At 42.5% G+C, this 14,829-nt stretch overlaps 1 long non-coding RNA gene across 1 annotated transcript in view; it reads right to left on the bottom strand.

Moving 5' to 3' along the window:
• Positions 1–225: 225 nt before the first annotated feature.
• The window catches only part of LOC136610507 (uncharacterized), a 43,789-nt gene continuing 29,185 nt past the window's right edge, over positions 226–14,829 (bottom strand). Inside the window, exon 4 of the long non-coding RNA XR_010790088.1 lies at positions 226–513. This is a non-coding gene — a long non-coding RNA (uncharacterized lncRNA). The remainder of the gene's footprint in view (positions 514–14,829) is intronic.

The following is a 14,829-nucleotide window of genomic DNA, read 5'->3' as shown; positions in this document are numbered from 1 at the left end:
TTGCAAGTTTTTATCACAAATATAGCATGCAGTAAAATTTTTGAGTTTTATTTTTATATCCCGGAAGACCATTGTAAAATGAGTTAATAACCCCCCCCCCCACACACACACACACACCCACACCCATATTGTATAAGTGCATGGCATTGTGCATAATGCCTAATGGAAGAGAATGACATAAGGGCCAATCATTTTCATTTTTTAATTTCAAGGAGAAACGTCTGGCACAAGTTCCTTCTATGAGCTCTACCCCCCACCACCTTTTTTTCATCGGTGTCACTTGACAACTTGTTTGCAGGACAGTCTAACGCCTTTAAGCCTGTTCTGTATTACGCACAGTTCTTTGATCTGTTCTTGTCATGCAGATGTTGATCTAGAATTAGCCTATGCCATTCTTCTTCATAAACCGTCATACCTCTCCGGCTTTTCTCCTGTTGTAATCCTTTATTTACTGACCTCGTTTGACAGCTGTCTTGCTGGAGACATCACTTTCTTCAAGTCGGATCTTAATCCCTGCAAGGGAAGGCATTGAATTTATTCAGCCATTGGCAGTGCCATCTGATACAATGTGTCCTTTACTGTATGACCTCTGCCTAGTCTCATCTCCGAACACTACTCTGTCTGCAGCCCCAGACATCTGTCAGTCCTCTCTTGCCTCATGTTAACTATATGTGTGCACATAATACACAGTTTGAATCCTGTGTGTGTTGCTAATCGTTTTTTAATGCATTTTCTGTAACATTTCCAGCCGAGTCCCCATTATCTCTTATAATGAGGTACAACTCATTAATAAAACAAGGGGTGGTGGAAGCTGTCATTTTATTAAACATTATCCCTTTGCTGTGGGCAAGATTTCCCTCTACAACCGCCTTGAACGAAGCCTTGAATAGTCACATTCCCAACCTTATTTAAAGTGCTCATTAAGCCCCATATTCAATATGGGTCTGTGCCACAGGCATAGAATGGTAGACATCCTTAAGTGAATGAGGTCCCAAGTGATTAGTTACAGACTGTACTAATTAAGATAAATTAGGCCTGCCTCTGCTTCTGATGTCACCACGTTCATACTATTAATCTTGTGCTTGGTTTCAACCTACAGCAAAACATTTTAAAGCCTTTAACTCATTTAGTTAACTCTTTAGCACTAGAAGAATAGCTCAATGCAAGTATAGCCTTATCAAAACTATTGAGCATAATAGTTCACAGATCAGGGGCGTAACTAGGAGCCCTTGGACCCCCATGTGAAATCTGTAATAGGGCCCCCTATCTACTATATGCCATTTATAATTCAGGTGTCTTGGTATGTATGCTCATCTTTACTTTTCTAGAGAATCTAATGCTTGCTTATGCTTATGTGTTGCCCATGTTGCCTTGATTGCCACTCTGAGCTGTGAACAGCAGATTTGCCCTTCAGAAGGCACCAGCATTGCCAATCTGATTTTTTCTTTTCTTCTGGACGACATATCCAAAAATCACAGACAGATGACCTTTTTTACATTGGAAAATTGTAATAAATCGTGAAGGTTATAAGTGATACATGTCTACAGTGCAATATACTGATATGAACACATTAGTAGCATTCACTGTGAGTTATAAAATGATGATGGCTAAAATCAGAAAAATTTGCTCCTCCAGCTTCACTGCTGAAACTTTCGTAAATCACAAAACCTACATATGTACTTGCTATATTCCTCTCTCTGCTTCTCCTTACTGATGATGATATATCCCCAAATCCTTGGCCGCCCCACCAGATTCCCATCATTATATCTCCTTCCTATCACTAATCCACCTCTGTAAATCCTTGCAATCCCTCAAGCCTCAAAATTACCCAATGTGTACCTTGCCCCCCAGTTGCTCTTTTTGGATCACTACGTAATGCCTGTTCTGTCTGCAATGAACTTCCTGACATTCACAACTCCTTTCCGATAAAAATTTCCTTCCTGGTATAACAGAAATGTATCTGAACCCCTCAGACGCAGCCTTCCCTGCAGCACACTCCTATGGTGGCCCTCAATTCACCCACACTCCCTGCCCCGGCAACAAACATGGCGGAGAAGTTGGCCCTCTCCTGTCAGATAACTGTGCCTTCACTCCCATTATGCTTCTACGAGTCTTCACTTCTTTCGAAGTTCACTTGGTCCACATCTATTCTACATCTAACCTCCAAGTGGCCATCGTCTACTTACTGCCAGCCCCTGCTACCAACTTCCATGACAGCTTCGCCCCCTGGCTCCTACACATCTTGTCCACTGACATTCCCATCATCATCATGGGTGACTTCAACTGACTCCTTTGGTCTCTCACAATGGTCCTCCACCCTCACTCACAAAGATGGACACACGCTGAAAGTCATCTTCACCTTCCTCTGCTCCCTATCTAATTCCTCTAACTCACCTCTCCTGCTACCTGACTATAAGTTACTTACCTTATCCTCCCTCTTCTCCTCAACTGCCCCCTTGTCCTGAAATTAGTATACCCCTGTAGAAACCTCAAGCACCTTGACAGTCGCATGCTCGCTGACCTTCTACCTATTGCTACCATATTGCCATTCCAAGATGCAGACATGGCTGCTGCCTTCTATAACACCACATTTACATCTGCCCTGGACTGAGCTGCTCTTCTCACACACAAAAAGACCTACTGTATCAGGAGGCAACCATGACACACTGACCTAACAAGAAAACTGTGATAAATCTGCAGGTTTGCAGAGAGGAGTTGGAAGAAAACCCATTCCCAAGAAGACTTCACAATGTACAAACAAGTCATCTTCAACTTCAAATTTGCATTTGCCTTATTCAAACAGCACTACTACACCACTGTTATATCCTCACTCTCCCATAACCACAGGCAACTATTTAACATGGTAACTCCCTTCTCTTAGCCCCAGTGTCAGTTGTTTGACCAACTGCTTTTTGGTTTCCGACCCTATCACTTTACCGAAACTTTGCCCTAACCAAAGTAGCTAACAATTTCCTAACTGCAAAATTCTCAAAAACATACTCCATGCTCCTCCTCTTAGACCTCTGCCTTTAACATGGTCGAGCACTACCTCTTGCTACAAATTCTCTCCTCCCTTGGCATCACAAAATTGTCCCTTTTCCCAGATTTCCTTATACTTCACTGACCGGTTATTGTGACCCACTTACACAACACATCCTTGCCTCACCCTCTCTCTTTTAGTGTTCCCCAAGGCTTTGAACCCCTACTCTTCTCCATCTACATCCATGGTCTGGGACAGCTCATACAATCCCATGACTTTCATTACCACCTTTACGGTGATGAAACTTAAATCTATCTCTTTGGCCCTGATGTTTCCTCTACGATATTCAGAATCCCAGAGTGTCTATCAGCCAAATGATCCTTCTTCTCTTCCTGCTTCCTAAAACTTAACATAGATAAAAGTAAAGTCATCATCTTTCCCCCACTTCACTATAGCCTTCCACCAGACCTATCAATCACTATCAATGGCACCAAACTCTCTCCAATTCCAAAGGTCTGTTCTCTAAGTGTTAGAGGCATAGGCGTACCGGCAGGGGGTGCCGGGGTCACAACGGCGACCCGGCCCCTGCGCTTGAGGGGGCCCAGAGGACCCCCTCCAGAATATACTGCTCTACTTTCACTTCGCACTGTTGGCAGCCGCTTGCTAAGTTAGTGCGGTCTGGCCGACAGCACGAGCCAGAGAGGAGGGTAGGAGAAGGGAGGGGGAGGACTTGGAGAGAAGACAGGGGAAGAGGAGGGGGATGGGGGAAAGAGCAGAGAGGACACAGAGGCAGACTCACCGCACACCGGCACAGCACAGCAAGCCATAGAGTGGAACAGGGATGATGTCATCTCCCTGCTGCTTCCCTCCTGCCGACACAGCTCCTCTCCTCAGCAGAGAAGTAGTCCGGGCACCAGGGTATGTATCTGCTTGTCTGCCTGTCTGTATGTCTTTCTATGTGTCTGTCTATCTATCTTGCCTGGTCTCATATCTATCTATCCCAAATCTATCTGTCTATCTTGCCTGGTCTCAAATCTATCTATCTATCTATCTATCTATCTATCTATCTATCTATCTATCTATCTATCTATCTATCTATTCTTGTGGGCGTTCGGCCCTACTGTGTACTGTAGTGTTAGGCCCAAATGTTGCAGTAACATTACAAGTATGATGTGCCCATCTATAGAGTGAAAGCATGTATGAGAATAGTACAGTAAAAAGTTAGCAATTGATGAAGAACCATGTCCGGGCACCAGGGTATGTATCTGCTTGTCTGCCTGTCTGTATGTCTTTCTATGTGTCTGTCTATCTATCTTGCCTGGTCTCATATCTATCTATCTATCTATCTATCTATCTCAAATCTATCTATCTGTCTATCTTGCCTTGTCTCAAATCTATCTATCTATCTCATATCTATCTCTGAATCTCTCTCATATCTATCTATCTCTCTCATATCTTTCTATCTATCTCTCTCTCTCTCTCATATCTATCTATCTATCTATCTATCTATCTCATATCTATCTGTCTCATATCTATCTATCTATCTCATATCTATCTATCTGTCTCATATCTATCTATCTATCTCTCCTATCTATCTATCTCCCATCTATCTATCTATCTCCCATCTATCTATCTCATACCTATCTATCTATCTATCTATCTATCTCATATCTATCTATCTATCTATCTATCTATCTATCTATCTCATATCTATCTCTGAATCTATCTCATATCTATCTCTGAATCTCTCTCATATCTATATATCTATGTATCTATCTCTCTCTCTCTTAGGCCGCATGCTCACTTGCACGCACGGTACTGAATCCCGCAGCTAAATCCGTACATGCCCGCAGACATGGAGAGGGAAAATACATTATACTCACCTCTCCGGATGCTGCGGGGCTCTCCTCTGTGCAGGCCGGATCTTCTTTCTTCCAGTCCGCGGACGTGCTCAGCATGCCGGCAGCGTGCCACGTGCATGCGCACCAATATTCAAAAATATCTCCTGTCCTCCAGCACAAAAACAGCTGCGACTGTGCCGCGGACACGAACGGCTTCCATAGGCTTCAATGGAAGCTGCGGGAGCCGTTCGTCTGGCAAATCCGCAGGAAAATGGAGCATGCTGCGATTTCTTCTTGTGCGTGTGACCTGCACTCCGGGAAGGAATCCCATCTGCATGCTTTTAGCTGCCCTACCGATGCCAATGCATCCCTGTGGGCAGAAAGATGCATGGGAGCCACACGCAGATTTTATAAAGAAAATCCGCACGTGGACATTGGCCCTCAGGCATAGGTACAGGGCGATGGGGAAAAAGGACCTGGGGGGGGGGGCCCGAGCTGAACTTTTACACCCGGGCCCCTGAGCCTTTAGGTACGCCCCTGGTTAGAGGACTGTATTCTTGTGGGCGTTCGGCCCTACTGTGTACTGTAGTGTTAGGCCCAAATGTTGCAGTAACATTACAAGTATGATGTGCCCATCTATAGAGTGAAAGCATGTATGAGAATAGTACAGTAAAAAGTTAGCAATTGATGAAGAACCATGTTGCTTCTGTCTGTTCACTTCTGCCCATTTATAACACCACCTGCTGTATTACAACTTAATTGTTTTTGCACTTTTGCTAGTTATCACATTGACTCATTAACAGAAGGTTGTCTCAAAGGGCAGCGTGTTACCAAATTAATTAAAATCTTTAGTATTATTTGTACCATCTACTGTAGATAGTAATTTGCATCAAATGCATAAGATCTGTGAGTGCCTGAATGTATGAGAATTTATTCCATGGATCCTACAGACTGACATAGTATGTTAAATAGCTACAAGAATGGAGATAATTAGCTTAAAAAGCTTCTGATGTCATAAGGACATGTCAGGTGAGACACTCAAGGGGTTGCATTACAGAGCCTAACTCCCTCTTTGTTCTGGCATTGGTGGGACTTCATCTTATGTTTTCTATTGACATCTGTCAGGAAAGCTATCTTTTTTCCTTAGGGAGTGTACCTAGAAGGTGAGTAAGGAGACTTAGAAGGCTATTTATGCTCCTCTGAGTAAGGGCTCCCACCCACTAGTGTTTTTTTTCACTGCGAAATTTGCACGTTTTTTTTTTCTACAGGGGGTCTATGGGACTTGTAAAGCTAAAATCGCGATTTACCGCGAAATCGCGATTTTGCGCAATCGCGATTTTAGCTTTACAACTCCCATAGCCCAAAGACGCCTGCAGAAAAAAAAACCGCTGCGAATTTCGCAGTAAAAAAACGCTAGTGGGTGGGAGCCCTAATATTAAAATGAGGGAGATGGAACAATACCTCTGCAGCTCAATCTATCGGAAGGCAGCATTCCTGCAAGTCAATGTTAGACTCTTTATACATGCCTTGTAACAATGACTGAGAATTGAAAGCCAGAATCCATACACAGACAGCTGTTTAGGGGTGTTTGCCTCTTATCAGTGTGCAGTACGTTGCTGGCTTGGCTAGCGAGAGGCCTGTGATGTAAGTCAGAAATGCTAACTTTTCTCCTTAGGGGGAGGACCTAAAAGGTGAGTGACCTATGTCACAGGCCTCTAGCTAGCCAAGTCAGAAACCTACTGCACACTGATGAGGGGCAAACACCCCGAAACAGCTGTCTGTGTATGAATTTTGACTTGGCTTTCAATTCCCAGTCATTGTTACAAAGCTTGTATAAGGATTCTAACATTAACGTGCAGGAATGCTGCCTTCCAATAGGTGGCACTGCAAAGGTATTGTTCTATTGACATCTTACACACATCTAATGTGTTAAAAATTGTTCAGTCAACAAAGAGAGTAAAACCGAAGCTTTATTCAAGAGCTAATATTAGCCCAACTCCAAGCATGCCTTGTTCTCCAGCAGAATATATATATATATATATAAATAAATACAGCTTACACTTCAAAAGTCGCACACAAAAATAGATTGAATGTAAATTAATAGAATGAAAAGGCCACAATATCGTGCGCTGCAGTAAAGGCTTGACTACAGCTGTTTCGTACTGATTCCCTGATATATTTTTTTCCCGTAGCAATTTAATTTTTGTAATTTATATTTTTCAAGCTGGAGAACAGTAGACAAGCAGCTGGTATCCATTTAATGGAGCAAGTAGAGGCCTTATTGTATAAATGAAGGACACAATGTTCATACAGGCATTCAGCAAATTGTTTTCCATTCTGCTACGAGACCCTGAGATAAATAAATCCATATCCTCATCCTCGTGTTTATTCAAGGTCACAGGAGGACATTGGAAATTAAATTTCTTCTCTTGTGACATCTTGACTTGAGTTGCAATTGTTTTTTTTTTGTCCCTGCATGAAAAGATCTTTCCTAAAGGAAAAACTAATTGTGACATGTTTATGGGCACTGTATATGGAATAAGCCACCAGGTTTACTGGTACAGCGCCACTGACATAAATACATTACATGCACAGTCTGCTTAAAATAATGTTTCCTGGAAACGTGACAAAAAATGTTTTGTATTATCCACAGCACATTCCAAACATCTGAATTGTCATCCAGGGATTTTTTCTGTAATATTTATAATCATGTTTCCTCCCTCTCTCTTCTCTAATTTTTCTCCAGAGATTCTCATTGTGACAGAGCTGATTTGCTGGCTTCTGTTCCATAGACATCGTCATTGCTGGGAGCAACTTTTAATGGCAGAGAACAAGCTAGAACAATCTCAGAATTCCCATCAGAGGCCAATATGGCTATTGGATATCTGACTATACCAGAAAAGAGGAGACTGAGCGCCTTGGGGTTTTAAATGAAACAAAAGAGGGATTTTCAAGTGTTAGGGATACAGAATTGCATCGCAAAATTCCCTTCTAACTTTATACATTACTTCAAAGCAATCAGGAAATCGTCAGTCTGTGCAAACCAGTTAAACTCGCAGCTTTATTTCCAAAAGATAGTGAATAAAACCATCTCTTGCAGCCGAACTTCTTAGACATATAGTGCTATTGGAAACAAAACTATTAGTCCATACACACTTAAATAGAGCTACATTTCTTTTTGTTCTGGGTCAACCAATCTGTGTGTATAATATATATATATATATATATATATATATATATATATATATATATATAGTGGCAAGGGAGTGCACAGGATGGCCTGCAGAGGGCATAAAATCAGGCATAATGTGTGCTAATTAGCAGGGACAGCTGTGTGGGTGTGTCTAAAGAAGTTAAAAACTCCAGACACATTGAGTTCCCAGCTTAAAGCCAGGGGAAGAGGATGCGGAGTCAGCTACAGTGCCTAAGGTCCAGCATGGACCCGCCTGTGTCTGTCACAAGTCTAACAGGGAAGGACGCCCTCTAGACGCCCTTGCTGGGTAAAGTGGCAAGGACACTGTGGCTTGTAAACCCAGAATCACGAGTCTGACAGAGAAGGACGCTTCCTAGACTCCCTTAGTGGGTAAAGTGATGAAGACACTGCAGGTTATGTGTTCCAGTGCATATGCAGTGTGTTGATACTGTGATAAGTTTTCTGTATGCAATAAAGCTGGCAGAAGTCAGAGTTTGAAGTAATCCAATTGTCCAGCATCTGCCTGAGAGTGAGGCGTTGGCAAAGAATGGTGCACAAAACGAGTGCAGTGCTGCAGTGCGCAGAAATTCAAAGGGGAGGGGGCCAGAAACTAAACTATTGTCCTTTCAGTACTGAAAGGACAATACTATAGGATTTGTGCTTGATAAAGAAGCAAGACTGGCTCTGAAACGTGTTTCACTGTATTGGCTCAGCTTTGACTCCTATCTGTGTCCAATAAACAAGTTTTAACTGAAAACCTTGAGGACCTTTTCTGGCTGATTAAAGGGGTTCTGTCAGGAAAAAACAAAAAAAAAACCTACTCACCTGTGCCGTCAGGGCCTGTCCCCGGAAGGTTGCTGCCCCTCCTCTTTATCTCCGGCAGCTGTGCGATCGCAGGGCGGAAGCTGGCAAAGTGCCAGCTTCCGCCCCTGCTCCGACCATGCGGGGCGGCAAGTACTGCAAGTGACGCGTCGCCCACTGATTGGCCTGGCCGCATCTAACCCCTGCCATCCTCGGAGAGTCAACGGCGAGTGCGCATGCGTCCCCCTTCCTGGCGTGCATGCGCACTCGCCATCAACTCTCCGTGGACCTCAGAGGTGAGATGCGGGCCAGAACGGCGAGAGCGCCCAGGAGCCGCTTGAGCTGACCCTGCACATGGCAGGTAAACAGCGGAGGGAGAACAACAATGGGATTAGGTGAGTTATTTTTTTTTTCCAGTCTTTTCTTTTTACAGGTTTAACTCTTAAGGGATAAAGGGCAGAATATGGGTGAGTATGTATTTTTTTTTACTTTTACTGACAGAACCCCTTTAAGGACGAACCTGGATTTAGAGGAGTCCTGTTCCATTAATAGGGCTCTTCTGCGAAGAAAGTTTGACTATTACTACCATCAGTAGATCTATATTTTCTTTGTTATCCAAATTGCTAACGAGCGCAGGGTCTTTCTCCTTTTTCCAATTGTGTTTACGACTAAGGTCATCTCTGCCTACAGGCTTCTCCCCAGACGCTCTCCCTATGGATTAGGGATCCTGTTCCTTTGGATTCACTATTGGATTCACTTTTTTTTACCTAGTCCCTCACTCGAGTATAATCCGAGGGGTGCTTTTTCAGCATTAAAAAATGTGCTGGAAAAATTGGCTTATACTCGAGTATATACGGTAATTATATACAGGAGATACCCAGGTTATACCAGCATGGTCTATATCACTATATACAAGGAGATGTATATCTTATACCAGCTGTACATATATAATTATATAAAGAACATACCCAGGTTACACCAACATGGTCCAAATCTCCTCTGACTTATTAGTTACATTACATAGGGGGTCACTTACTTTTGCACTTAGAATTGAATAATCAAGTTCTGACCACTTTACTTTTTCAATTCAGGACATAAACAATGCCTGTGCTAAATTTCACATTTGTGCGGTACAGATGTGTGTTATTAGTTACACTATATAGGGGGTCACTTACCTTTGCACTTAGAATTCAATAATCAGGTAGTGACCCTTTTACATTTCCTACTTAGGACCAAAACAATGGTTGTGCCAAATTTCAAGTTTGTACGTCACCAGGAAGTTAGAGAATTAGATCAGGTATATTACATAGGGGGTCACTTACTTTTGCACTTAGAATTGAATAATCAAGTTGTGACCCCTTTACTTTTCCTATTTAGGACCTAAAAATGGTTGTGGCAAATTTCAACTTTGTATGACAAAAAGAGGTTAGAGAATTAGATTAGATACATTGCATAGGGGTTCACTTACTTTTGTACTTAGAATTGAATAATCAAGTTGTGACCTCTTTAGTTTTTCTATTTACGACTTAAAGAATGGTCGTGCCAAATTTAGTACGTTACCAAGAAAATAGAGAATTAGATTTGGTAGATTACATAGGGGGTCACTTACTTTTACACTTAAAATTGAATACTCAAGTTGTGACCCCTTTACTTTTTCAATGTAGGACCTAAAGAATGGTCTCGCCAAATTTCAAGTTTGTACGACACTGAGAAGTTAGAGGAAAATCGCGTCAACATTGCAATTGTGTTCGGGGTTTTTTTGAGCATCTTGAGAATAATATCGCATCGCTGCTGCTGATGATAAAATCGCACAATTTTTCAGAGCGAAAATCAATAGGACTTTGTAATGTTAAAAACGCATCACATTGCCCGAAAATCGCAAGTTTGGGTGTTCCGATGCGATAAAAAGGAGGCTCCAAAGGGAAAATCATGATCACCAGTGTGAAGGAGCCTGAAGGGAACCCCAACTGGGATTTGAGGCTGTTTCCATGTGAAAATGCCTCGCTTCCAGGGGTTTTCAGACGGATTGCGAGGGCGATTTCATGGCCCGATATCACCCTCACCGATGTCTAGGGGCCCCAACAGAGGAAAGCGTGAGCAGTTTTGTGTTTCTAGTCTGAAATCTGTATTTGGAGGATCTGATCTGGGGGTCTATTTTTATTTAAGTGTTCTGGAGTGTTTTGTTATTTTTGGGGTCTACTTATTTGGGATCTGACCTGCGTTTTGTATTTTCTTTGGGGGTATTTATGTATTCAGTGATCCGTATCCTCGGGTCTGGTCTGAAGTATGTATTTTTCCTGGGGTCTGTTTTTGCTTAGAGGATCTGTGGTCTGTATCTGTTTAGGACGGAGCGAAGGCCTGGTCTGAAGTACAGTTTTAGGGGATCTGGAGTCAGTAGTTATGAATGGGGTCTACTTTTTGGTCTTATCTGGGTTCTGTATTGATTAAGGGGTCTGTATTCTGTGATCCGGTCAGAGGTATGATATATGTAATAGATTTTATTTTAAAGCTGGAGTTGGAGTCAGTACATTTATAACAACTCCAACATCACTGAAAACTTACTCCAAGTCCACAACTCTGCTACTTCTGTGGCAAAGGTCCTTTGGGTGCACCACTGCCCAGGACTGCTACCTCAGCACCCCTATAGCTACACGTCTGAGCCTCCTGACATGTCTGTTTTGGTAATTACTTGCAATGGTCAAAAATCCGAGTAACAATGTTAGACATTTCTTAGTTGCTCTATTCTTCAGTTATTGCCAATCAGCGCTGACAGTGTCAGAGTGTCAGTCATACTGACAAGGAGAATAGTAAAAATCAGTTGCCAATTTATTCATACAATTACAGGAAGAATTACAGAGGAAAAACACAATGTGAAATTCAAAGAAAGGTGCTGCAGTATTGTTTTACAAAATTTGACTATACTTTCAATGTCACCAATATACACTAAATGGGGTACTGGGAGGGAAAAGGGATATGGAAAAAGACCTGGGGTACTAGTGGATTGTAGATTAAACTGGAGCAATCAATGCCAGTCAGCTGCTGCAAAAGCAAATAAAGTCTTGAGGTGCATTAAAAGAGGTATAGGGGCGAGGGACGAGAACATTATTCTACTGCTATGTAAGGCACTAGTCAGGCCTCACATGGAATACTGCGTACAGTTCTGGTCACCGGTGCTCAGGAAAGATGTCACAGTGCTGGAGGGGGTTCAAAGAGGGACAACTAAATTAATAGATGGAATAGGAGGACTGGAATACCCAGAGAGGCCAACAAAACTGGGATTATTGGAGAAAATTCTCTTTAAGGGGGATAAATGAGTAGGATTATGTAGAATACTGATAATTCGTTAAATTCAGTTTACCGTTTCTAAAGAAGGAATAGTCTGAAGGATTAGAGTCAGAGAGAAAATCCTTTAACCCCTTGAGTGGCGGGTTTCCTACCACCCAGTCGTACCCACCAGGGCAGGTTTTTTAAAATGGTGTAATCACTGAATTTCAACTAATTTTGCAGTTGCGTCTCAAGAGCCATAACTTTTTTCATTTTTCCATCGACATGGCCATATAAGGGGTTGTTTTTTGCGGGACAAGTTGTGATTTTTTTAAACAGGAGGGAGGAAAAAAAGAAATGGGGAAAAAAGAAAAAAAGGGGCCATGTCATTAAGGGGTTAAATAATGTATTAGCTTCCTTCTTTGGGTCATTACGATGCATGGATACCACATGTGTGATTGTATTTTTGATTTTTTACAAAGTAAAGGGAAACAAGTGTTTTTATTATTTTTTTTAATAATTTTTTAACTTAAATTTTTATTTATTTATTTATTTTTTTGTCCCTTTAGGGGACTTCCACAGGGACCCATCAGGACCCCCTGATCACATTCCGGGGGTCCGATGGTGACAGCCCTTTACATGCTGCAGTCACATAGACTGCCGCATGTAAAGGGTTAACACAGCAGAGATCGGAAGTTTTCTCTGATCTCTGCTGTAAGAGCTGGTACCTAGCTGTCCTCTCACAGCCAAGCACCAGCTCTCCTAGCCACAGAGACCATCGGCTTGCTTCTGACAAGCCGATAGTCTCTATGGCAACCTGTAAACAAAGCAGGAGATTGCCGGCATATCGGCAATATCTTCTGCTGGTTTTTCAAAGCCCTTGCTTTGTTCTCTGTGGGTCTGTGCAGGCAGAGCACACTGCCACAGCTTGTGGCATTGTGCTCTGCAGCTCCCATAGTGATACATAGCCCGGAAATCTTCCGGGCTATGTCGCTATGAGCAGTGGAGCTCGTCCCAGAAAATTTCCGGGCGTGTCACTCAAGAGGTTAATAAGGGTATGATATAGGCAGTAACAGTCACACACCATATTATCTTTCTGTACCTCCATTGAATTTTTTCCTGGATCACTATAACACACCACTGATTTTTATGAGGATGTATAAAATGATTTCTTGCATGTTGTTATTGCCAGTATAGGATGTACAACTACCACATGCATCTGAAGGTAGATCACCATTTACATGGTCCATCTAAGTGGCTACATGAACAAGCCATATACTATATGTCTGTGCTGAGTTCACCCCTGTAGCCCTTCATACTAATGCAGCTACCATATGGAAAATTCAATCTTGAACTCTATAGACAGCCTAGTTTGTGTATGTCATTGTTAACCACTATTCGTACCTATATGTTTACTAACATTGTTTGTATGTATGCTTAAGCCTAATTTCCCTTTCAAGCACCAAATTACCTTAATTGCTTGTCATTAAAACTAATATTTCTGTATGAGGCTCTCATCTCCCATCCAGTTCTACTTTCTATTCTTTTTTAAGTACATGCCATTTCAGGAAAAATAAAAGATCATAGCATCCGGGAAAGACTAATTATGTGACATTAAAGTAAATTTTCTGGTGGGTCAATTGTGCTCTGTTTCCATTTCTCCTCTGAGTGTACATTTCCAGCACACAGCCATTCCCGCACCACCGCTTGTTTGCTCTTTACAGTTGGAGGAGTTCATCATTCTGTGTATTGAAATGACATAATTTATATCTGCGTGGTTGGTTCAGTAGGTAAGGATAAACATTCATTATCATACAGACATTCTATTGGATATGTATAGGATTTATGCAGTGGTATGCACAAAAAAGAGGGGACCCCATTATGTTGTGGGGGTTCTTCTGGAGAAGGTGGACCTGCTAAGTTCTCACCATGTACTAGCTTTCTTCGGTACTGCAGATGTGAGCGGACGTGCCGGCTGTCGCGCTGGCGAACATGCGCAGTACAATTTTTCTAAAAATCTCCTGCTCTTCCCGCGGAATCCGCGGTCCGTCCGCAATGTGGGAGAGGTGCAGGTTGGATGGCTTCCATTGACTGCAATGGAATCCATCCGTGCAGGAGCCGCAGTAAAATGGAGAATGCTGTGATTCTTCATCCGCGAGTGGAAACCGCAATAGGTTTCCGCTAGTGTGCATGAAGAGTTGTTTTTCCATAGCATGCTAAGGAGAGTTATTGCTGCAGAATTCAGAGGCAGACGCCCGCTTCGGATTCCGCAGCAAAAATCCGTCCATGAACATGAGGCCTAAAAGTTCAGGAGGACGTAACTGTACATCCTGTGTTGTAAGGGGTTAAACTACTTTAATGGGTAAAGTGCAGGTTAAAGTACAAAATCCATCCTTTTATCCAGTACACACTAGAGCCCCAGTGATGGATGGCTTCCAGTTGCTAATAGAACAAGATTTAAAATCTCTGCATGACCATATATCCTCCTCCGCCGGTAAATATCGGCAATTTAGGCAGAAAGCATTTTGATGGGATTTTTTGTTACTAAAAAATAATAATTTGTTAATACAAAGTGCAGATAAATGAGGATCTATCATCATTTTGGATCAAGCCTATATACATGAATCAGTATGTTTACCCCTTGGGGTCACAGGGGTCACAATTGCGACAAGGCCCCCTTAGCTGCGGAGGCCTTCACCACAGACCACACAGGGCTTGCAGGCTTGGGAATCGCAGTGCAGGGAGCAGTA

This window comes from Eleutherodactylus coqui, chromosome 2, assembly GCF_035609145.1.
Source record: "Eleutherodactylus coqui strain aEleCoq1 chromosome 2, aEleCoq1.hap1, whole genome shotgun sequence".
In the NCBI taxonomy this organism is placed as follows: Eukaryota; Metazoa; Chordata; class Amphibia; order Anura; family Eleutherodactylidae; genus Eleutherodactylus; species Eleutherodactylus coqui.
This window is presented reverse-complemented; position numbering and strand designations above follow the sequence as displayed.